The sequence below is a fragment of the Lichenostomus cassidix genome, chromosome 1 (genome assembly GCF_008360975.1).
Source record: "Lichenostomus cassidix isolate B80296 chromosome 1, HeHo_3.0, whole genome shotgun sequence".
NCBI classification, from domain to species: Eukaryota; Metazoa; Chordata; class Aves; order Passeriformes; family Meliphagidae; genus Lichenostomus; species Lichenostomus cassidix.
The window spans coordinates 114,802,375-114,825,293 of record NC_139479.1 but is presented as its reverse complement, the minus strand read 5'-3'; the positions used below and the strand labels follow the sequence as shown (position 1 = coordinate 114,825,293).

The 22,919-nt window shown below is 42.1% G+C and overlaps 2 long non-coding RNA genes across 2 annotated transcripts in view; one reads left to right on the top strand and one right to left on the bottom strand.

Moving 5' to 3' along the window:
• LOC146445649 (uncharacterized) overlaps positions 1 to 22,919 on the top strand; it is a 30,561-nt gene that overhangs the window by 5,275 nt on the left and 2,367 nt on the right. The window lies entirely within an intron of this gene.
• LOC146445650 (uncharacterized) lies at positions 18,217 to 22,913 on the bottom strand. The gene is made up of 2 exons (XR_014855701.1): positions 19,966 to 22,913; positions 18,217 to 19,623 (listed from the first exon to the last, which is right to left on the bottom strand). It is a non-coding gene; the product is annotated as an uncharacterized LOC146445650 (long non-coding RNA).

The following is a 22,919-nucleotide window of genomic DNA, read 5'->3' as shown; positions in this document are numbered from 1 at the left end:
CCAACTGTCCTCTAAACAGCTTTTTCCTTGTCTCCTTTGCTACTGAGGTTTATTGCAGAGATAAAGCAGAGGTCTAGACACCAAAAATCTGACTTTTGTTCCCGGATCAACTGCAGCCTTTTATGTGACCTTGGACCACTCATTTATCTCAACTTCAAAGGCAATAGGGAGGATAAAATTAATCACTGTGGTGCCCTCAGATGCTGTGATGGAAGGGTCACTCTCTGCTACCAAGTACATTTTTTTAGAGGGGAAAACCAGACTAGGAGTATGCTGACATAAATTAAAAATTTAGTATTTCCTCTTTTGTCCTCCCCCTAGCATCTGTAGAGTTGCCACCCAAAGCATGGCAAAAATAATTGGTTTATAAAACCATTTCCATTAAAGATGTTACCAGATTTTAGTGACCTAGAAGGATGACCTCTTCCTGGAAATCCTGATGGCAGAAGCTCTTAGATGTTGTAGAAAACTAAAATTTTCCATGAAACTGTGCCTGTGTTCCCTCTGTTCTGTGTTTGTTTTTACCTGGCTCTGTCCCTGCACAAGCTCCAGCTGACAGGATGGAAAAGGAGTCTCAGAATCTCACCTCGATTTTTCACTGGCAGCTTTTCCTCAAACACAAAAAAAGGGCACCTTTAGTTCAACCATACTTAGAAATTAAAGTAAGACATTATTATGCAAGGCATTTGTGTAGCCCTTTCTCTGTAGTACAGCATTTGATGTACAGCATTATGCAAAAATAAAAGCATAGAGGGGTTTCAGTGTATCTTGAAGTCAGATTTGTATTAATCCCAGACCTGTTCTGAAAAAGAAGAGCAGGTTATTTTTAGCTATACTGGGTAATGATGTAAATAGAATTTCTTTCAAGTAATTTTTTAGCTGATAAGAAAATGAATGTTTTCTGTTGGATACCATCTCGATTGACCTAAACACCTCTTCATAAAAGAGACACAATTCAACTCTCTGAGCATTAAAAATTGCTGAGTTTCTGTGGTCTGCATTTTGCAAGAAGGGCTTGCTAAATCAAGGACCCCGTGACCTCAAAATCACTAAAGCTGTGTTGCAGTCTCATGAAATCTGAAGCTTTTTATGGTTTATTCTGAATAGAATGGGAGGCAGAAATGTGTTTTGTGGTGTGCCACAAGTGAAGTGTCGTGGAGGGAGAGGGGAGCAGAAACTGAGCCTGTAATTATTGATCTCTGGGATATATGAAAGTAGGCCTTTGAGGGCTCTTAACTGAATTCATAGAATCATCACCACAGAATCATCACGGCATGGCCTGGGTTGGAAGGGACCTGATCTTTCAGGTCCCTCTCCCTGCCATGGCAGGGACACCTTCCACTATCCCAGTCTCCAAACTAAACCTCCTCTCTGTCAGTTTGAAGCCATTCCCCCTTGCCCTGTCACTCCATGCTCCTGTAAATTGTCCCTCTCCATCTTTTTTGAATGCTTCCTCATTCTGTATAAAAAGTCTGGTGATCCATTAGCAGGAAGGTTTGTCCACTGACTGTGATTAACGCAATATTTTTGTGAGTGCAAACCCACCACCCATCTCCGTGCTATACCCAGCTGATGAACTGTCCCTTAACACAAGTGACACCAAGTTCTCCTTTCCTTTCCTGGATCTCTGGAGCTAAAGGGAGCAGTGAGGAGGGAGCTGTCACTGGGGCCACATCTGGGCTGTGGTGAAGTGACTACACTGTCAGTTGTCCTAAGGGAAGGTACTTTCAGACAGAAAATGACACTTTTCTGATCAGCGTGAGAGAGGAGTTTTGGTGCTCAGACGGCAGAATTCTCTGTGCCAGGGCTAACAGGGTTATGTCATGCTCCCCTGCCTCTACATTGAATTTGCTGACTCAAATTCTGCCAAAATTTTCCATTGTAAAGGGATGACTGATTTTTTAATACTCTGATGAAATTATGTGAAAGTATACCAAGGCTACTCGATTGATTAAATGGTTCATTTTTGAGGAGGTCTCAGTCCCTGTCCAAAGATAGGTCAGTTTTTTCCTGACCCTTGCTGCTCATTTCTCTCACCTGTTAGTGATGGTGCCAGCACAGAATCTTTTATTTTTACTTTATTGAGACTTTTTTTTTTTAAATCGGGTATTTAATGCATTTTCTGTGAACGTCATTTTACAGTGCTCTTTGGTGAATGTCACGAGCACTCGCAAGGTCCTAAAATTCAGATATTATGGCAGGATTTACAATGCCATCTCTTGACAGTAGTTTTTTTGCTGATTCCTAGCTTTTTTGTTATATGAGAAGACTTGCTATGAACATTATTTTCTTAGATTCATGGGCATAAAATTTCTTTATTAATAATTTTAGTCCAGAAAAACTGGTATCTGCGCTGATCAGGGGTGCAAATTGCTGCCCTAAGTCTGTTGTTGGAGCTTTTGCACACTGAATATAGTAAGGGCCCAAGCTGTTAAAAACGATATTTAATTATATTTTAAAAGAGTTCTATATATTCAGCAACGTTCCACAGCAATGCCAATAGTTAAGTACCTTTTACCATCCGAAAATTATGTGCAAGATAATTAAGAATGTCACTCAAAGAGGGAGAGACACTCAGAGGAAGTGTACCCAAGAGAAATTGCCTATGAAAGCCCCTTTTCACTTTAGAGAGGACCTTGCAAGGGCTCTGATGTTGTTTGGCTACGTTTAGCTTCTAGAAATAAAAATAAAAAGAAATTACAGGAGTTGGTTGTCCAAAGAGATGTCAGCATTTGCCAGACACCAATGTGACACCATCTTGGTTAGATTGCAGCTACACAGTTCTTTGATTCACTGTTTTCTTTAAACCATTTTCCCACATTATTTAAAACTCCTGTCTCTGATATCCATCTCGTGCATGCACGCATGAAGAGTCTGAAATGTTTATTTTAATCCCTTACAGGACACCACATTTCTGAAAGTCTATTTATGCAGCTCCTTCAGTGCTCTGTGGGGCCATCACCCTGACTCTTCAAGCCATGAAATGTGGTCCAAAATAAGATTAAAGCAATGCAGTTGTCTTTTAACAGTGTAGCAGGGAATGTGTTAACTCCAGACTGTGCAACAGACCCAATAACCCCACGGTCTGTGTGTTTATAGGCAGCAGCTTTAATGGCCCGTTGTGATAGATGAAAGATATTAAAATCATACAGTCACTGCCCGGTCATTTACAGTCAACAGAGGGCTGAGAGTGAAAGGTCAGGCCTAGGAGAGTTGGAAAATCTGCTAAGCAAACTCTGGAGCAGGGAATGGGCTGCTCCAGGGACTGCAGGCCATGGCTGATTTTTCTGCTGTTGTTGTTGTTCCTGGCCACGGGTAAGTTTATGCACAGCCCAAGGCATTCAGAATGAAATATTCCCCTTTATTCATGTCAAAATAAATGTGCACATGATCCACTAGAGGGTTTCTTTAGTTGAATACATATACCTGGTGTGTTTCCTAGAGAAAGAGATTTGTTTTGTTTGATCAGCCCTTTCCAGGCCGGCTGTTCAGTGTGAGAGAATGATTTCCAGACTGGTTACTTCCCAGTGTGCTGAAGGTCCCGTTACTCCCAAATGCATTTTGGCCTCTGGGCACTGCCGCTGCCAAGCATGTGGTGCTGCCTTTGGGGATCAGCTCAGGTGCTGGCTCTGGAAACTGGAGCATGTGAAAAACAAGGATCCAAAAAGAGCACAGTCAGCAGGGCCAGCAGTAGAATCACTGGGGAGAGAATACTGAAGTGTCCATTTTATTTTTTGGTTCCCTGAATAAGTCTGTGTCTCCAAACCAATCGGTTTATTCAATCAGTGGGGGTCCAGCAGCAGGATAAAGCATGAAGATGACCCCAGCTCCCCTTTCCCAGCACCCCAATGTAAAGGTGAAGGTAAATTCAGGTTGCTTTAAGCCACTTTTCTCTACTTTGTCGTGGGATCTGGCTCAGTCTTAACCCACTCCCAGTGTGCCACCAGAGTGGGACTTTCTGTGACATAACCGATGCTTTCTGTATCTCTGTGCTTCTCTTGCTTATTGGCCTTTGGTGGCTGCAAATGTGGGAACAGCATGACTTTCTCTGGTTACACAGCTGATAGTGATTCCTGTGAGAGCTGGGGAGCACTGCTGAGACATCCCTTTCCATGAGTTATATCTCTTTCCGAGAGGGCAGGGAGCTGATCACATCCTTTTAAGGTCTCTTTACTCTCATGGGATGGCATGTGGAATAAGTGGGAATAGAGCAGGAGGCTGCAGGAATAACTAGTGTCTGAATTTCTTGTTGTGCTTACAAAGAGAATGTTTTAGTGTATCCTTCGTGAATGAGGGACAGAAATGTTCTCTAAGTGTATTCAAATACTTAGATTAGCACAAAACTGTGGTGCTGGGGATATGTTTGCCCTTCTGCATTAATGCCCAAGCTGGTTCCTGCTTTTTTGCGGAGCAGCAAGGCATTTTTAGCACCAGGTTTTTGTTGGTTGTGAAAGTCAGAGTGCAGCAGCCCCAGCCAGTGCCTTACATAAATCTTGTGCCTGTGCAATGGACTGCTGCCACTGTCCTGTTTGGAGCAGCAAGGTTTCCTTTCTGACCTACTTTTCTGGTCAGTGCCCTGAGCCAGGCCCTCAGGAGAATTATTAGGACATTGTACATGATTCCCGTGCCACAAAGCTGCCCTGAGCAGCCAAGGAACGATCCTGTCAGCCCAGAGGGACCCACAAGCTACTAAACAGCTCCCTTGAGTTCTTTTCCTGCTGCAGCCAGCCCAGCAGATGGATTTAGCGTGCTCTGGAGCAGGCAGGAGATCCTCAGATGCACGGGGATGACCAGGAATGTGAGAATGGTGCTCAGGGATTTGCTGAACATGTCCCAGCCATAATTGCCTGGGATAAATGGATATCAAGGAGAGCCATACCTTGGAGTATAGTGGAGATAGTTTGGGCAGACAGAATTATTGTTTTTTTTAGCTTGGAAAAGGCCTCCAAGATCAGTGAATCCACCCTGTGACTGATCTCCTCCTTGTCACCACCCCAGGGTACTGAGTGCCACATCCAGTCCTTCCTTGAACACCTCCAGGGATGGGGACTTCAACACCTCCCTGGGCAGCTTCTTCCAAGGCCTGACCACCCTTTCCATGGAGAAACTCCTCCTGATGTCCAACCTGACCCTCCCCTGGCACAGCTTGAGGCTGTTCGCTCTCATCCTGTCCCTTGTCACCTGGGAGAAGAAGCTGACCTCCACCTGGCTACCACCTCTTTCCAAGAGGAAATTGAAGGAATGTTGAAGGAGTAACCTTGGACATAATGAAACAAAATGGAATTTCATAAACTTTCAAATAATTATGATACATGAAACATGTAGCATTTCATTACAGAAAAATCTTCTTAAAAACTGGATAGGATGTTGTTAAACACAAAATCTGCATCTGTGAAGATTTTCATGGAGTAAAAAGGGTATGGGTGGGAAAAACTCAGCTGTGGGTTTGTGTCTTGGCCTAGGCAGGTACCTTGGATGGTAAAGGGCCGTCATCAATCCTTCCCCCTCTCAGAGCTGTTCCAGAGGGCACAGATACACAGACCTGAGTCTTCTTGTTGGTTTTTCAATACAAACATCAATTCTGTACCATAATTTCCTACCCACAGCTTCTACACTGTAGTATTATTCTTTTACAGTCATCATGTTCAATTACCCTCATGTTTACCGGAGACAAAATTTTGTGCTCTGTTCTGCTCAGTTCCTTGCAGGATGTCTGACTCTGGGAGGGAAAATCGGTTTCACCAGGCTCCTCTGCACAGGAGGAGACAGAAGAGGTTGGGAATTCTCCCAACAGAGAATCACAGGGACGTGGTTTCCTTGCTCAGGGAGTCCTTTTAGGCTGAGAGGAAGAAAACAACAGCAGGGGAGAGGCTCTCAGCCAAAGGCAGGTTGAGGGCAGCACATCCTGCAGTGACGAAAGAAGTATGGCAAGGAAAGCGTGCAGGTGATCCATCATGCTGTGCCTACAGCTCCTGCACGAGTTCTGTTGTGCTCATAGAGTGCCTGGGTTAAGCAAACCTCCTGTAAAATTCACCATCTGTGCTTATGCATGCCCTGAGCTGCTGACGAGTGTCCAAAAAGCTGCAGTTTGGCAAAAAGAGCCAGTCTCCTCGGGTGGCCGAGCAGGATTTCACTGCCCAGGGTGATCTGTTACCCATTCCCGACAAATGCCCTCAGGAGTCTGTGCCTCAGGGATCAAAGAATAGGCAATTTCGCAATAGAAGTTTAAAGAGGTCACAGCCCCACTGTGGTATGACCTAAACCTGAGGCCTCAGGGCTCACCAGGGTGCTATCCTGGCCATGGAAGCGACTTGGCCTGGCTATTTTTGTCCTGGCACATCTGTGCAAGTTTGGATCTGATTTAGACATTATGAGCAGACAGATTTCATGCCGAAATAAAAGTTAAGGGCTTATAATCAGGCATGCAAGGCACCTGTGAAAAAAATTTAAAAAGTGTTCCATGCACCTGGAAGCTTGAAAACTTCAGCATTTCTGACAAAATATTGTCTTTGTTTCTGTGTCTCTGTAGCTTCTCAGAACTCCAAGGGGTGTTTTGTGTCTTTGAATTGTTGATATCTCAGAACATCCCAAGTTCCACATCCAAGGCTGTCATCATAATTCCTGGTCACGATTTTGACATTGCTAATTTGAAAAGACAGATACAATCTGCAGATGTCATCCTAATATTCCAAAGTATCCCTGTGGCAGATTCCTATGCCTTCTTGAGAGCCCTGCTGAAGGTGAGCCCAAAGACCCCAAATCCCTGGGCCCACGGGCAGGTGTTTGGCACTCCTAGAAATGTTCCTATTGCCTAAAAAAACCCATGGAATGTGATTGCAGGGACCTTTTGCCGGCTGCCAGGCTGCTGGTGTCACATCCTGCAGCACAGTTTACCACCCATGCATTTGCTTGTGGGGATGCCGGGCAAACAAATGAATTGGAATTATCAGGACTGGAAAAAAAGAAAGCACTCCACTCCCCGTTTCCCAATTTTTTTCTGTCCTGAGCTAGGTGTGTGTGCGCGTGTGGGTTCTTTCTTTCCCCTCAGATTGGGGTTTTATCAGCAATCTGGGTGACAGGATGAGCTCAGATGTTAGGAGAGGGGCTGCTAAAGTTCAGGAGGGCCGAAATGAGCAGATGCTGCAGGGTTGGGGACAGGAAACATCACAAATTGCTTTCGCCATGAGAATTACTCTCAGCTTTTCCACGATTTCTCTGAAGTGTCTGCTAACAGTGGGTGCCTTGTTCAGAGGGGAGAAGACAACCATGACTGGTGAGGACCATTAGCTCCTAAACCTTGAAATCTGTTTTCCCTCCAGCATCTGGGAGTGCCTCTGGAGCTCTGTGGGGCCAAAAATCAGCTCCACCTCGTTCTGTTTGTCAGGCAAGCTGCAGCCCCTGTTCAAAGCAGCAAAGGATGGCATTGTATGGGAGGAGGAGAAACTATGTGCCCCTGCCTGGGGCTGGCTGATCATTACTCTGGCTGCCTAATTGCCACGATACAAAAGGCTTTGAGAGCTGTTCAAGGGCACTGAGCACTCTCTTTCCTTAATTCCTTTCAAACTGGCTTGTAAAGACAATATTGCCCATCCACTTGTAACCTGGAGGTTCGCTCAATCACAAATCCCATTCAAAGGAAAGGACTTGAGGGAGTAAAGCTGACAAGATTTGTCCATAAATACTGGGTGTTTTGACAGCTGAATGGAGTGCACGTTGCTGGTTGTGTTTGCCAAAGAATGCGTGTGAACTTGAATCTTGGAGATTGAATGCATCAAAAGTGATGTTTCCATATAAAAGTAACTTTAATCACTGTTATGTTTTTAGACATGTGGTGCTGATCTGGTGCGAGGTGTAATAGAGACACTTTAAATACTGCTCAGGACAAATTTAGGTAATCCAAAGGAACTTTCATAATTCTTCCTCTTTCTCCTTTTCCCTCTTATCCTGAGGTAAACCCTATGGTTTCCTCCTATGCCATTTCACTTGTTGCCCTGTTTTTCTGATTGGGAACCCTTGCTGTACAGATTTCATGAGCTCATGGAAGACTTCAGAAGAGTCAGGATCAATAAATCAAGGTAAGGGGTGAGCACAGGGGTTGCTTCGGCCGCTGGCAAAAGATCCTGTAGTGAGAGAACAGGAAGAGCACTCAGATGGCTCTGGGGAGGAGGTTGCCACCAAGAAAGAAGTACAAACCCTTTCTGTATGTCTTGCCTCCAATCTTACTGATCAATCTGTGCCTGGGAGAACTGGCTTTGTAAATAAAATCACTGGGAACTCCCCAGTTCAGTTTGGAAAGCAGTGACATTAGAGCCCATTAAATAATGTACTTTTTGTCACCTCCCCGGGCTTGTGCAAGGTCACACCCAACATCCTTGCTGCTAAATGGGAAAGGTATGGGTTTGATGGATGGAGTGTGACATGGATTAGGAATTGTCTGGATGGCTGATTTCATCAGTCAGCAGCTCAGTGTCCCAGTGGAAATCGGTAACAAGTGGTGTCCCACAAGGGTCCATACTGGGATCACCATCATTTAATATCTTCACCAATTATATAAAGACCAATTCTTTACTAAAGCCTGGAGTGGCTGGGCAAGAGGCAACATGTTTTAACTGAAAGAGGGTAGAGTGAAAAAAACCCATTTATAATGAGGCTACCGAGACTCAGAAACAAGTCCTCAGTTAGCCCTTCTTGCACAGCTGCTTATTTTGTGAACCTGTAAACAAAAAACAATTCTATAAATGAAAAGTCCAGTATTTTTATCACTCACCAGGTAAGCAAAGATAAAGAATTAAAAGCAACACCTTTTTTTAAAATAGAAATATGAGAAAAACATGTTAATGAACCAAAGACATGACCTATTTCCATCTTTATAATATTTTGAGCTTGATATTTAGCTGAGAAGCATTTATTTGTCTTGAAATGACTCCCCTTTACTTACAGAACCAGAAAGGAATACACAATGGATGTATTTTTTTTTGTCCAAACTTTATCTGTAAGCTGAACAAAATGATATTTTCACCACAGAAATTAGCACTGCAGGGTGCTGGTTTTTAAATGGGGAATGTCTGTCATGAAAGCCACTAACCGATGCCCTTGGCTAGAGAGAAAAGTCTGTCAAAAATTCATTTCTTTTTGATCTGGGTGAAAACCTCTTTTAATTGGGTAAAACTGTAATGGGGTCTTATGAAAATAAACCATTTCTGGCTGCATTACTGTGGATAAAAAACGAAGGAGCAAGCAGCAGCTGGGATTTTGGAGCTGCACAGCTCTTCACCTTTCCTAGTTAAGTTGCTTTTTAGTATTTTGGAGAGATTTTTTTGAGTATTGCGTCTGAGCTTCTGTGAAATAATTAAGCTGATGGTTCTGGTTTCTGATGGAGAGCACAGAAATCTGCAAAAGCCATTGGGCAAGTTCTGCTGAGTCTTTCACCTCAGATCAGTAGCTCTCAGGTCATTAATCACGCTTTATAAGCTTTAATAGACTAAGTGTTTTAAAGACATCTGCTGAGTCTCAAAGAATAGAGTGCAGACTTTGCTCTTCTGAGATTTCTACATTAGAGCAGCAATATTGTTGGGAGAAGAAAAAATTGACCCAGCACAAAAAAGCTTGGCCTCTCCCTTTGCTTCCTCTTCTGCTGCAAGAGAGGATGGTCACACAAGTCATTTATAATTGGAGACTGAGGAAATTAAGCTCTCCAGGTACTAAACGTTTTCTTAGATAAAGGCATTGTCACCACTTGCTCAGGCAGTGAGCATGCAAAGACAGAATATAAAGAAAGAAGTGCTTTGCATGACTTAATTGTGTGAATAAAACACAGTTTTGTCCTGAACAGCACATCATGCATGCCTGAAAATTATTGCAGGTAACTGCCCTTTTGCTTATTTACTCTTTCACTTATTCAGTCTCTCAAGCACATATTTTGGTGAAAGCTGCTGTTGTGTGTCTTTCACAAAAGATATTAATGTAGTTTGCTTTGTCTTATATTTTAAGTGATGCTATGCCAGGCTTGGAAGCTTTTTCTGAGTTGGGTTAGTGAGTCAGAAATATCCTTCTCTAAATACACATTTGCACTTGTTACCTGTTCAGTTGTAGTTACTTTTTCCATATATTTTCCAGACATTTTACCGCCAGGTAGGATCTTCTCAGTACCACAAAACACTTCCACAATGGAAAGGGATGACAAGGTGGAAAGGAGCAAACTCTTGGTTATGGATACAGCTGTGTTCCCAAGCGATGGGGCAGGAAACAGTTGTGGGATGCTTTTGCCCATATTTGTGTAAATTGTCCACTTTCATTCAGTGTTGTGTTGTTATTTTGATTCTTGTGAGGGTAATTTTCATTTTGGTTTGGTTTAGTGGGTTGGTTTTTTGGTGTAAGCGAAGGTTGTGTGCTAAATTTGGATTTTAATGATAATTCCTAAATGAAGCATCAGTGTTTGAGCTAAATGCTTGTCCTCTACTCTCACATTTACTCTTGAGCATGGAGGGGATGCTGGGGAAGTTCAGTACCTGCTGTTTGAAAGTGCTTTACCTCGAATGTGTGAAATCAGGGTGAATTCTGCCTTCTCCCACACTTTGCTGGGAAGGACCCCAATTCCCAGGCTGCCTGCAATCAGAGTTGTGTTTCCATTTTCCAAACACAGCAAAGCAGAGGCTGAAAGTGTGATGTCCTTGCCATGAAGCTGAGGAGCTACTTCCCTTCAGTCCAGCTGATATTTAAGGGCATCGAAACTCCCTCCAAACTGTATTAATGGGGCAAAATCCCCGACGCTGGGATACAACACCCTGTTTTAACTCTGCTCTCCTGGTTCTCCTTTGGGAGAGTTCCACTCGGTGGGCGTGGGGGAAAACATCAGCTGCAGAGCTGCTGCTCGTTCCTGATGTTTTTCTTACGATACTTGAATGAAGTGTCTTATGCTGAGTCAGATTTTTCATCTGAGATGATTTTTCTTCCTGACTTTTTCTATTGGTTAGGAGAAAAAAAGGAATAAAAGAAATAAAACAAGAAATTTGCATGTAATCCAGAGTCATTTCCCTTTTCCTCTCCTCTCCATTTCTCAGTTTGGTAGTGAAGACATTGATTTCTCTTCCAGCCCTTTGAGGTCCGGACTAAAGCCAAGAAAATGAATAAGAAGGTAAACAGAGGCAAAGAAAAATAGATACATGATCAGAGACACAGAGCAGGTTCCTGGCAGAATGTGGAACTGAGCCCTCTCACTTTCTGCACAATCCAAGCTTGCCTTAAAAGGGAAACCGAAGGAAATAGGTCAACTCAAATAACATTAAATCATGCTGGATGAAAACATATCCCACTCCTCTCAGAGCTGCAAGATGACACACAGTTTTTAAACTCCATTTACTGATGAGCATCTGTGGTGTACCAAGAGGGTCTGTGGGATCTGAGCAGTGTTCCTTGCTGCGTGTGACAGTTTTCCTAACAAATTTCTCACTCTATCTGCTCTCAGCTGTTCTCTTTTTTTTTTTTTTTCTTTTTTTTTTGCACAGGAAACTTGAGTCATTGCCACTTTTTATTCTCTCCTCACTGCTTAAATGGGATCTTCCTGCACCTCCTGCATTTTCTTTGCCCTCTTTCCATTTTATGAGTATTTTACTCTTCTCTTCGTGTAATTCCAACACTTCCTCACCTTCTCTCTCACAATAAAGAAAATGAAAGCCTTATGCTTTGGAATTGTGAAATAAAATTCTAGATTAACACTCCCTTTTCAGCTGCTTCTGGGGAAAGACGAAGGCAGCTTTATTTTTTATTTTTTTTCCTGAAGTTGTTTATGGTCCTGCTCTTGAGTTCAGAGTTCTGCTATCATGCAGGGTACCCTAGAAAAATATTCCGTTCAAATTCCTTGCTGAATATTTAATAAATAGCAAACACATTCCCTACTGGTCTTCATGCAATAGCATCTTTTGCAGGAGGAGCCCTGGGAAAGGTGTCAGAGTTCAGGCTGAATGACAGAAAGATGAGAGGGAATTGTATTTGTCCTTAGAGAAATGATTAAGAAAGGGAGGTGGAAAATGGAATGGAATGCTACTATTTACTTCTTGAAACTAGTCTGTAGATAGATATGTTAGAGAGTCCCAGAAAAACCTCCAAATATCACTGCAGAAAGATGAAAGGGATTTTTCCATTTCTTTTTGGCTATTTAGCCCATTTATTAATGTAATTTGTCCACACTAATGGGCTGAAATAGACCAGAGAGTGCTATTAACAATGGAATGGAAAACAGAAAGCAGCACTGCATATTCCTAGAAATCTGCAATTGAAAATGCCTGTTTAAAGACAAATCTTAGGCCTACTGTAGTATGATATTGCTTGTTACTAATTACCATGGCGTTAAGCTCCCAGCATTGGCTTAATTTGCATTACACTATTTGAGCCAAACCTGCTAAGGATAAATAACCTTGCTCTAAAGATGTCCACAGGTGATAAATCCAGGCCTGCTTGGACCTTCCTCAAAGGCCAGGATCTGAGCAGGTACCTGAAGAGAATCTGAATTTTAACTTGTCCAAGGTTTAGCAAAGGGGAGTTGAGTCCGTATTTCCTGTCTGTTGTGTTTCCTGGAAGCAGGTTGTGGATTTTATTATTTCTTGCATGTTTTGAGAGTCCTCGGCTTCCTTACCCTCATCTCCCACTCCTTCTGCCGTGGATGAACATCCCAGAGGGAAGGTGTCCTCAGAGGGTGGACAGAGGCACCGTGCCAGTGCCAGTGTCCAAAATCATAACCCCGTGTTAAACCCATCAGTCAAACTTTGATGTAGCTCTGGTAATCTGATCATTATCTAACCCAGACAGTAAACAGAAGTAGTAGCACTAATAATGGATTTTTTTTTTTTTTTTTGGTCTCTGAAAAATCATACTGGCACAGATGGCTGGGATTTTTCCAGGTGAACTTACAGAAAGTATGGTTTGGATCTCAGGAATGAGGAGTCCTGCAATTCTTTCAGGGTCATTTAAGTTTTTATTCTCTTATTCTGAGAGCATTTCTGTAATTTCATGCTGAGCCCCTCCTGGCATGAGGAGCTGTTTGACGTCTGTGCAACGAAAGCTGCAGTTCAGGTTATGTCTCTGTGACAGCAGTGAGATAAAGTGCCCTGGGGCTAAAGATCCCTTAAGTGGGAAGTATATTGACCATTTTTTCTTACGAGATGGGAACTGTGGATTAATTTTATCCCCCGGCACTGATCAGCAGAGTTCTTTCCAGTGAATATTCTGGGTTGGTTGCATTTATTGAAATACATTCCAGTTCTGAAAAGCGCTCAGGGAGGGCGCTGGAATGCAGTTACCCAGCACTGCTGATGGGCACCAGGTGGCACCCACAGACCGTGGAAATTCCTGTTTCCATGCATCCAGCCAGGTGAGAAGAGCTTTTAAAACCTGCTGGGACCTGGCTTAAAGCACATTGACCTTTCCTGAGTTACACATTTGATGTGTGAAACAAAGCCAATTGGATTTTTCCTCTTTATCAGCATTTCCAGTATCAAATATGCCCTCAAATCTTGACTGTTGCCTTAGTATCTATATGAAACAATTTGTTCTTACGTACGGTCCATAGATTAACAAGTCAGAAAATGGAGTGGAAAAGCAATTTTAGTGGAAGTGTGTTAAAGAGGCATCCAGCTTGCCCAACCACCTTCCCCTTATCCTTGGAAAAAACTTACCCAAACTCCCAAGCTGGGGAGGAATGCCATACCTCCGTCTGGTTTTAAGAAATACATAAATACATTCTGGAAATGAGAAGGAAAGGGAGACAGCTTTTCCCCCAGTCGCCACATAATCATTTATCATTCACAATTTCTCTGAATCCAGCTTACATCACCTCCTCCCCTTGTTTGTATTTTGTTTGCTTTTTTTTGTTGGTTGTATTTTTGTTTGTGAGTTGGTTTTTTTTACCCATAGTGGAAATAACTTGTTTGATACACACAGATAATTTTGTGTTCTATTTTGATGATGTTAGTAAAGATTTTAAAAGGAGATTTGTCCCCAGTGTACATTCTGCTGTGTCAGAGTTTTCTAAGCTTTCTCACAGTGCGTTGGTGGCCTAAAGATTGTATCTTTATGAAAAGAAAATAGATTTTGATTTGTGGAACTCACTGTGCACTTGTGTGTACTTTTAAGTGTTTAAGAAGGATTTCCATCATTGCTTTGTAGAACTATCTTCAATGACTTGTTTGTAGTTGTTAATATTTCCAGGTTGTTTCACTGCAACAGGTTCATTCTTAATACAAATGTAAAATCTAAATCATGGAGTCATGGAATGTTTTGGGTTGGAAAGAACCCTAAAAATACCTATTTCCAACCCCCTTCCAGGCACCTTTCACCAAACCAAGTTGCTCCAACAACCTGGCCTTAAACTCTCTCACTGTTGGGGCAGCCACAACCTCTCTTAGTTACTTTATTCCCCATTTCTCCTTCTTTTATCTTCTTCTCTCAGCATTTTGAGAAGGCAACATATAAGTATCACCTGGGCCTTCGTGTTCTCTCGTGAATCATTTTTCACAAAATATTTGCATTCTTGGCTCACTCTGCTGATACTAAACCTGAACAGTCATAAAGAGCTCATTCAACAGGTGTGGTGTGAGCTGGAAATATTCTTTATTAATGTATTCATTCTGATACATGGAAAATGTTACATGTAGGGATTTCTTGGTATTGTTTTATCAGTCAGTAGAGGGAAGAGATTCTGTTTTATTCCTGGGTGTTTCATAACATGATTTGCATAGGGGATGACATTTTGTCATCATGGCATTGGATCCCTGAACTGCTAATTTAAGTCTGACAGCTGTTGGAATTAATATGGGTGCTTTTTGCTTCTGTTCTGCAAGAGTGGATTATCTGTTAGCATTTGTGTTTTCAAACATTCACTGTGCTTTGTTGCGTTTACATGAAACAATGGTAATCAAATATTTGTGTGTCTGGCAAACCAATTTATTGCTGGCAAAAACTTAATTTACTAGCAGACAGGATACAGAGATCTATCTGGTTTCATGGTTGAATTATCATCATCTCTGAATGTATTTGAGGTGACAAGCTTAAATTTAGATCAGGGATTGAAACATCCTGAGCAGTTTCATCATGTTTTTAGGAATACAACATCTTGTGGTGTTATATCCTCGTGCGGTAGTGAGAGGATGTGGCTTGCTCTGAGTAATTTGGGAAAGAATAGAATTTCCTTTTCAAAAAAATTGGGAAGAGGAGTTTCTGCTTTTATAACCCTTGGGTTTTTCCAGCAGAACACCTTCTGATTCAAGACATGGTTTGTGAAACACAAAGAATCATGAATGACGTAACTTAAAACCTGAGGTTTGCTCCATTTATGTCTCCACAACGGTTCAACTTAGGACAGCAAATCGTTCAGCACAGGAGGCTGTGAGGCTTCCCCAGTCTTGTAGAAACATTCTGCTGGAGTGGAAGGCTCACTCTTCTTCCCTCCAGTGGGTGCTGATACATCTCAAGGTGAAAACACTCGATAACATCCACACATCTTACTCTGTGTGGGCTGGAGGTACCTTTGGAGGGGCAATTTTTGGGGCTAATCTGACCCCTGAGATGGGTTAGATGTCATGGCACCCAGGAGCAGACATTCTGAGAAACTGATTTCCTACTAGTTGTTGGGAACTTTGAAAATTACAAATGAAACAGAAAACATTCCTGTTCAGTTGAATATTCCTGCCTGCAATCATTTGCCTTCACATGTTCATTATAAAATTTTGTCTCTGAGTAAATCTCTTCTCTCAACACATCAAAACAACCCTAACTCTATTTCTCTGTGCCTTTTCTTCTTCTCTCTTGTTCCCTAACTCCTTTTATTAACCATTCCTCTTAACAGCTCCTTCTAACTGAACCAGCCTCATTTTTACTTATTTGTGATTTCTTCTCTTGTGTTTGTTATTCCTTTTTTTCCCAGCTCTTCAATTCCAGTCCTCCTTGCTTTTGTTCCTGCTTCCCTCTTGCCATACCTTGCTTGTGTTAAAGGCTTGCTGAGAGATATTGTGGATTCAATCTGTCTTCAGTGTGCCTTTCTTCTTTTGTTCATACCTGCATTGATGGTTTATATTGATAAAGAGTATCCATGCAAAGCAAATATTAATTTAGAGCACAGAGCAGGAAGAAAATATGAGAGCGGTGAGGCCCTAGCACAGGTTGGGCAGAGAAGCTCTGGCTGCCCCTGGATCCCTGGAAGTGTCCAAGACCTGGGTGGATGTGATTTGGTGCAACCTGGGATAGTGGAAGGTGTCCCTGCCCGTGGCATAGGGATTGGAGCTGGATGATCTCCTTCCAACCCAAACATTCTGTAATTCCATGGGGATATTCTATGGTTCTGTGATTCTACGATTCTACTGAACGAATCTTGCTATAAGCTAATTGTCTGGTTCAGTGCCAGGGATACAAAGTTGAATCAAGACGCCAAGTAATTAATTTTAATTTAGATATTATTATAAAGCAAGTGGAGACCATGAGGCTGCCAAATGTAACAGGGCCAAGAATCAAAACCTATGCCTTGGCACATTTTTGAGGTGTCAGGAAAAGAAGCTGATTTTCTTTTTCTTTAAATCAGATGTAACTCTACAGAGAGGATAATTCAGTCTTTAAAAAAAAAAAAATAGCCAAAAATCTCCTACCAAATGGAACTTTCATTTACAATGGGCTTTAGGGAAGTCAAATACTTTTTGTGGAAATAAAGTTGGAGGAAATATGTTTGCTTCTGAAATGCTTCTAGATGCTTTCCTTCTGCAAAGATGACAAATAGGAATGTTGTTTGTGGAAACACAGCCGTTTCCAGGAGAGTTACCGATGTGGAGGAACAAAAAAGGGCTTGCTAGGATTCCTTGGACTATGCACAGCACCTTATTTAGGCAAATTCTGGCCAGTCAATCATGCCTTGAGTGTGTAATATACGAACAAAAGTGTGCATCCCTTTACCTGATGTAAGGAAAAAGTCAGACAAGATTTATTCAGTTCTACCTTCAATCGGTCCATAACTGTTTTTTTCCACAGTGAGATATACATACTTATTTCACGAGTCACTGGAGGATTCACCTTTTTGAAAAAAGCTGTTGCTGTGTCTAAGACTTTTATAATAGTTTCAGAAGTCTTCATTTTAATACTATTTAAGGTAATGAAGATGTGTAATAAAAATTTTGTGCCTTTACTCAGAGGTGCAAAAACCAATGTCATTATGGTCACTGTTACCAACAGGGAATCAACATATATTTGATGTAGAATAGAATAGGTTTGATTTAGAATATAATTTATCCTGTCTACTGAGCTGTTAGGTGCTAATTATAATGTGAAGTTTTCTACAGAATAGAACTGAGCAATCAATAATAGGTGAAAAATTTATAAAATGAAAGGACATTGAGATATGGCAACAATTTAAGACTTTGAACATTTCTTCTTTCAGGTCGATTATTCATACTGCTGTGTTTAAAATAAGGAAGCAAAAGACATTACAGGGCAAATTGATGACAAACTGGTATGATTTGGCACTGGTCAGAGGTGTTCCTTAGCTCTTTGAAGTCACGCAGGCAGTTTCTCTGTCCCCCTCAGACTACACAAAAATCCGGTTGGGAGATAAAGTTGTTGCATGAGTATAAAGAATTGATTCATAAAGCCAAGGAACACTCTGATTCAACAAGTTAACGAGGGTCTGAAGGAGCCCTTACAAAGCCTTATGTGAAAGAAGAGGAAACATCTTTTTGGAGAAGCTGAAATATTTGTTCTTGAGGCAGCAGGATCATCACTTCCATATTGCCGAATCCTTGTCCTCATTTCTGGGTGTATAACCTATGTTTGGGTGACAAATCCCAATGAACAGCTCTGTCAAGTGAGGTCAGAGGATTTAAAGTTGAAGATTTGATGTATGAAAACTGGTGAAACACACCGAGTAAAATGTGGGTTCCATTTCATCTTATTTATTTATTGTCTGGAACAGCTTTAGCCAAAAAAAAGCACCAAATGTGAGCTTGAAATACCATTTTCCCATTTTGGCAGCAGCTTTTCATTATGCCAAATTAAGAAACTAAACTTCAAAATTCACATTCCTTTCATAACTATTTAAACCTGAAATAATTCTTACTGTAGGTGTATAAATTGCCCAGTCTGATAATGATAAGGAGCTGGTGTTGCTTCACTTCTCATTTCCCATTCATGCACTGACAGACAAGAAATAGTGCAATTTATGTGTTTGGAAAAGTCTAAATCAGATTTTTAATTTTTTTTTAATCAACTTTGTATTCTTTTAACAGGGGAGGACCATAATTTCCTCTGGTACTGACGAAATGTTCTTACAAGGAACCAGCCTGTGAATTGGCATCTGGAAATTTGTAAAAGGAAATCTGGTTTTGGTAAAAATAGGTTTTTTTGTTGGGAAAATCTCACGATACACCTAGATACAATTTGTGTGCATGTATGTATACTTAAAAATTAGATCCACTAATTGGTGCCCTAGGAAAATACCAGGAAATCAATGAATTCTGTAAATCTTTTACTTTATTCTGTTTATAAAACAAAAGAGACAAATGCCCACCAGTTAATGATCAGAGTTCTTATGTACGAATGATTAATTCCCATTTATAGGAAACTATGTACTAGACCTACCAAAAACCCCACAATGTCCATTTTCATCCTCTATAAAATCTAAATGGGAATTCCCAACCAGTTCCTTATGAGAAGGCCAATCCCATCTCAAATGGGATCACTCAAACATTTCTTAAGACAAATTTGATTTCAGATTTGTTCTTTCCCAGGGAATTAAATCGGTTTAAATACTGGAAAGACTCCTTGGAAGTTTCCAGGTCTCTCCTAACACCATGAGTCAGATGTTTCCCGGTTACGTTGTGCCAGATTTGATGTCAAATGATAATCCAATGGGGTTTTCCACTAGATTTCCTAATGGAGATTCAATGGGATTTTACTGTGTAAAATAATGGGATTTTGGGTGAATCACCAAAGCCAGCATCAAAAGTCTGGTCCTGTTAATGGGCTTGTTAAAAACCGTTTTTAAAGCCTTGAAATGATGCAAAAAGAAGATTTTAAGGCTGAGTATGCAGTGAATCGTAGAAAAAATGTGAATAAATTAGCAGGTTAGGGCAACACAAGCTCTGCTCTGGGTGGTCTTGCTGGCGACAGCAAGCCCTGATTACTCCTCTTTTTCAAATTATCTCTGCTCTCCAAGACCAGGGCGTGCTGTCGCAAGCACAGCTGTTGCTCACTGGAAATTTTCTGAGGAAGAAAGGAAGTGTTGCCTCACAGCTGGGTTTGGCAGGTCCTCCCTGAAATTAGGGACGTGGGGAGCTGTTTGCCATGGGTGGCCTGGTGACATCTGCCCTGGACCAGCATCATTGTGTGACCCCTGCGGCTGCACCAAACTTATCTTTTTGTCACTTTTATTGGATTGATAAATGATCCAATGAGCTTCCAGCTCTTGAGGATTTTGGGGGTTTTTGTGTTTATTTTTTCTTTGGATTTTTTTGTCCTATTTGGGCTGAAACCAATTGCAAGAACCCTTATTTTCCCACAGACTGGGAATCCAGCTTCTTTGGTGAGCCGCAGTTGTTCTCCAGCCTGTCTCCCTCACTGCTGCGCATTCTTGAGCAGAACTGTTGTCTTCATCTGAAAGTGAAAAAAATTAAAGTGTAGACACATGACTTTGGCCTTGGCACATTCCCCTTTTTGCCCTTAAGTAAACAATAATTTCAAAGGCATGGAATTCAGTTGAGGAAGAATACATGAACTCCATGTTTAAGTGAAAGAGTGGAAGCAGAAGCCCTGCACTCATTACTCAAAGATCTCTTAAGAGCAGGCTCAGAAAATTGTTCAGAGAGGAAAAAAGGCAGAATTAGAGCCCCAAATGGCAGCTGAATAAATGACAAGTGAAACCTCTAGCCCAACTCTGTGGAAAACACCAAAATAATGGGAATATGGATTTTTAAGTTGTGGTTAGTGGAACATCACCTGTACAATGTGGAGCTTGATTTTACATGAGTGGAGTAGATTTCTTCTCAGTCGGGAGCCAGGGGAAATTCATATTAGCTGTCTTTGCCACAGACTTTTTAAAAGAACCTCAGTTTCTATTAAATGCTGCTGTATGCTTTACAGGAACACATCTGGAGTAGATCTCAGCGACTTCTGTCCATTTCTGGCACCCAGCAATGCCCAGAAAGGAAAAGAAGTATTGCATATGTTGCTATCATCTTCTTCTTTCCAGATAATGAGAAGTCACCCAACATTTCCCTGCATTCTTGGCAGCTGGTAGCTGAGAATTCTTCATAAAAGAAACTTAAAATGATCCCAGAGGTTACTGAGTGGAGAAATTTCCAATGTCTGCCTTAGCAACTCACAGTCTCCCTCCTTTTTTTTTTTTAATAAGCACCTTAATTATAAACAAAATAAATAGATCCATTGTCTCGTAGCATCCACAGCTGCAAGGCAAACAGAGTTTATCCTCACCAACACTGAGGTGAAGTCAGTGAGATTGTTAATGGCATGGATCTTGTTGGACTTGGCTGGCTCCCAAATGCACATATTAGCAGAGAGGTCTTTCACCTGATGAGGATTAATCATGCTGGAATGCATGGTAGCAGGAGGAGCTGTATAGCAGCAGTTTGCTGTACATGAAGTGTATTTTCGTGTGGTTACAGTTTGTTTTGGTGTGAGTCAGACTGGCAGTGATGTTATGAGGTGATCTGCTGGGGAATGGGGAGATGTGACATTCCTCTCTCCCTCCAGGCTCCCACCTGAGCAGTGATGGGATAAAAGGTGGGCACAGTGGGAATTGATGGGGCTGCTTGTGGAGTTGTGTTCCTAGAAAGGAACAGGATGGGCACAGACTCAGCTTATCAATTGCCCCAAAGCAACATGAGATGCAGACACCGATAAGAGCGATATTTAGGAAAATGAGGACGGCTGCACTCATGCAGGTGTTCACCCAGCTCCTGTGCTTGGCGTGTGCTGTGTGTCTGCCTCTCCTTGTCCCACTCTTGGAGCGTGGATACGCAGCAGCTTTTACATGACTGGGGGACCAAGACAGCCTAGAACATCCCAGAGCAGGAGCAGTGTCTGTCACAGGCTCCCCAGGGTCACTGGGTAAGGGAGAATGGCTTCAAACAGAAAGAGTGGCTTTAGATTAGGTAACAGGAAGAAATTATTCCCTGTGAGGGTGGTGAGGCACTGGAAAAGGTTACCCAAAGAAGCTGTGGCTGCCTCATCCCTGGAAGTGTCCAAGGCCAGGTTGGATGGAGCTGGGATATCCCAGCCGCCTGGGATAGCAGAAGGTGTCCCTGCCTGTGGCAGGGGGTTGGATCCAGATGGACTTTAAGACCATTTCCAACCCAAACCATTCCGTGATTCTATGATTCTGTGATAATACCTAAGCAGAACGATAGTGACCACAGAAACTCCCCTAGTTCCTGACTCTTCTGTCATGTTTTTGGCCCGTGTTTTAATTGCATACCAGTGTGCCCCTCTAGCTGGCACGAAAAAGAGTGTTAGGAAATGAAAAACCTCCCCATTGCAGTTTATTTATCTTATTTTCACAACTTCAATGCTGTTCTTGTAAAAAATTGGAAATTCTACCGCATTGCTGGGATTCTGTAAATTATTTGCATGGACTTAGCCTTGCCTTTTTTATGGAACGAGAGGGGAAATGGGCACACAGCATGGCCACATGAGTCACAAACATCTGTCTTTGTGGGTGTCCTATTTGATTAATAGAAGTTTACAGCCATTTCCTTTCTTCACATCAGACCCCCAACCGGCATGTGAGTAATTTTGTACTTCAGGGGTTGCCTGGAGGTGACAAATTTTCCCAACTTTTTCTGTATTTTAAGGTGTTTTTCTTTCAGGCATGGACTTTGGAGTGTGGGGGTTTTATTTTTGGCTTACAGATGTCATTAAAGTCTGCCCCTTGCTGATGGTAAATGTGGTCTTAAAAACCTGTGAGGATAATAGAAATGGGAGCAAGGGAGAGAAGCTCTGTCTTGAGCTTGACACGTTTTCCACATGGTTGAGTCATAAATTCTAAAAACAAATTGCAGATTTTCTCTGTTGGGATGACTGAAAATCAGTAGCAGACGCCTTTAATTCTCCCACATTCCAGGTAATAGGACTTTTCCAGGAATGGCTTTGCTTAATTCAGAGACTGTTCCTGGTGTGCCAGACTGTAAGTGTCAGGCTTGGGCAGGGTGGTGATTGCTCTGCTGTGTCCTCCTGAACTGTCAGCAGTGTGACATGAATAAGGATGTTTTGGCTCTTGCTGTTGTTCTGATTAGCTGAACAGTTTTATGGGTTTATTTTGCCTTTTTAAGCCATTTCCATCCAGCATAGCACAGACAGGTTCAGTTTTCCTGCTGAAATCTCCTCCAGCATTTTATTCCCTGAATGTGCCTCCCTTTTTTCCCTGTGGTCCATGGCCAGCTGTCTTGATTTGGGAATGGTGTTCCTCAGTCTAGTGCTGCCACAGAGATGCTCCAAACCAGGGGCTGCTCATTCCCCATCTCTCTCCCCCTGCAGAATTGGAGTCCCAAAACGTAAAGACCATGGGCTGAGATAAAAACAATTGACTGGAAACAGCAATGAGATAAGAAAATGAATAATAACAGCAATGCCATTAATGGCAGAGGGTAGAAGAAAGAGAACAATTCACAAAGAAACCCCCTGGCGATGCTCCCTGTGCCACGCTGCTGGCTGGGAAGGGACCCCTTCTCCCTGGCAGAGATTCCCCTTTCCCTCCACTGCTCCCTGGGATAAGAATAACCTCCATGTCCTGGCCATGCCATCTCCTGGCTCCTGCAAAAAATGACCCTGTTCTGGCCTGAACCAGGACACCAGCACACCCTGATTGCTGTAAAATGTCACTATATTGGAAATCCTTAAATACCTGTAAATAAACAACCTATTTATGTTCCTAC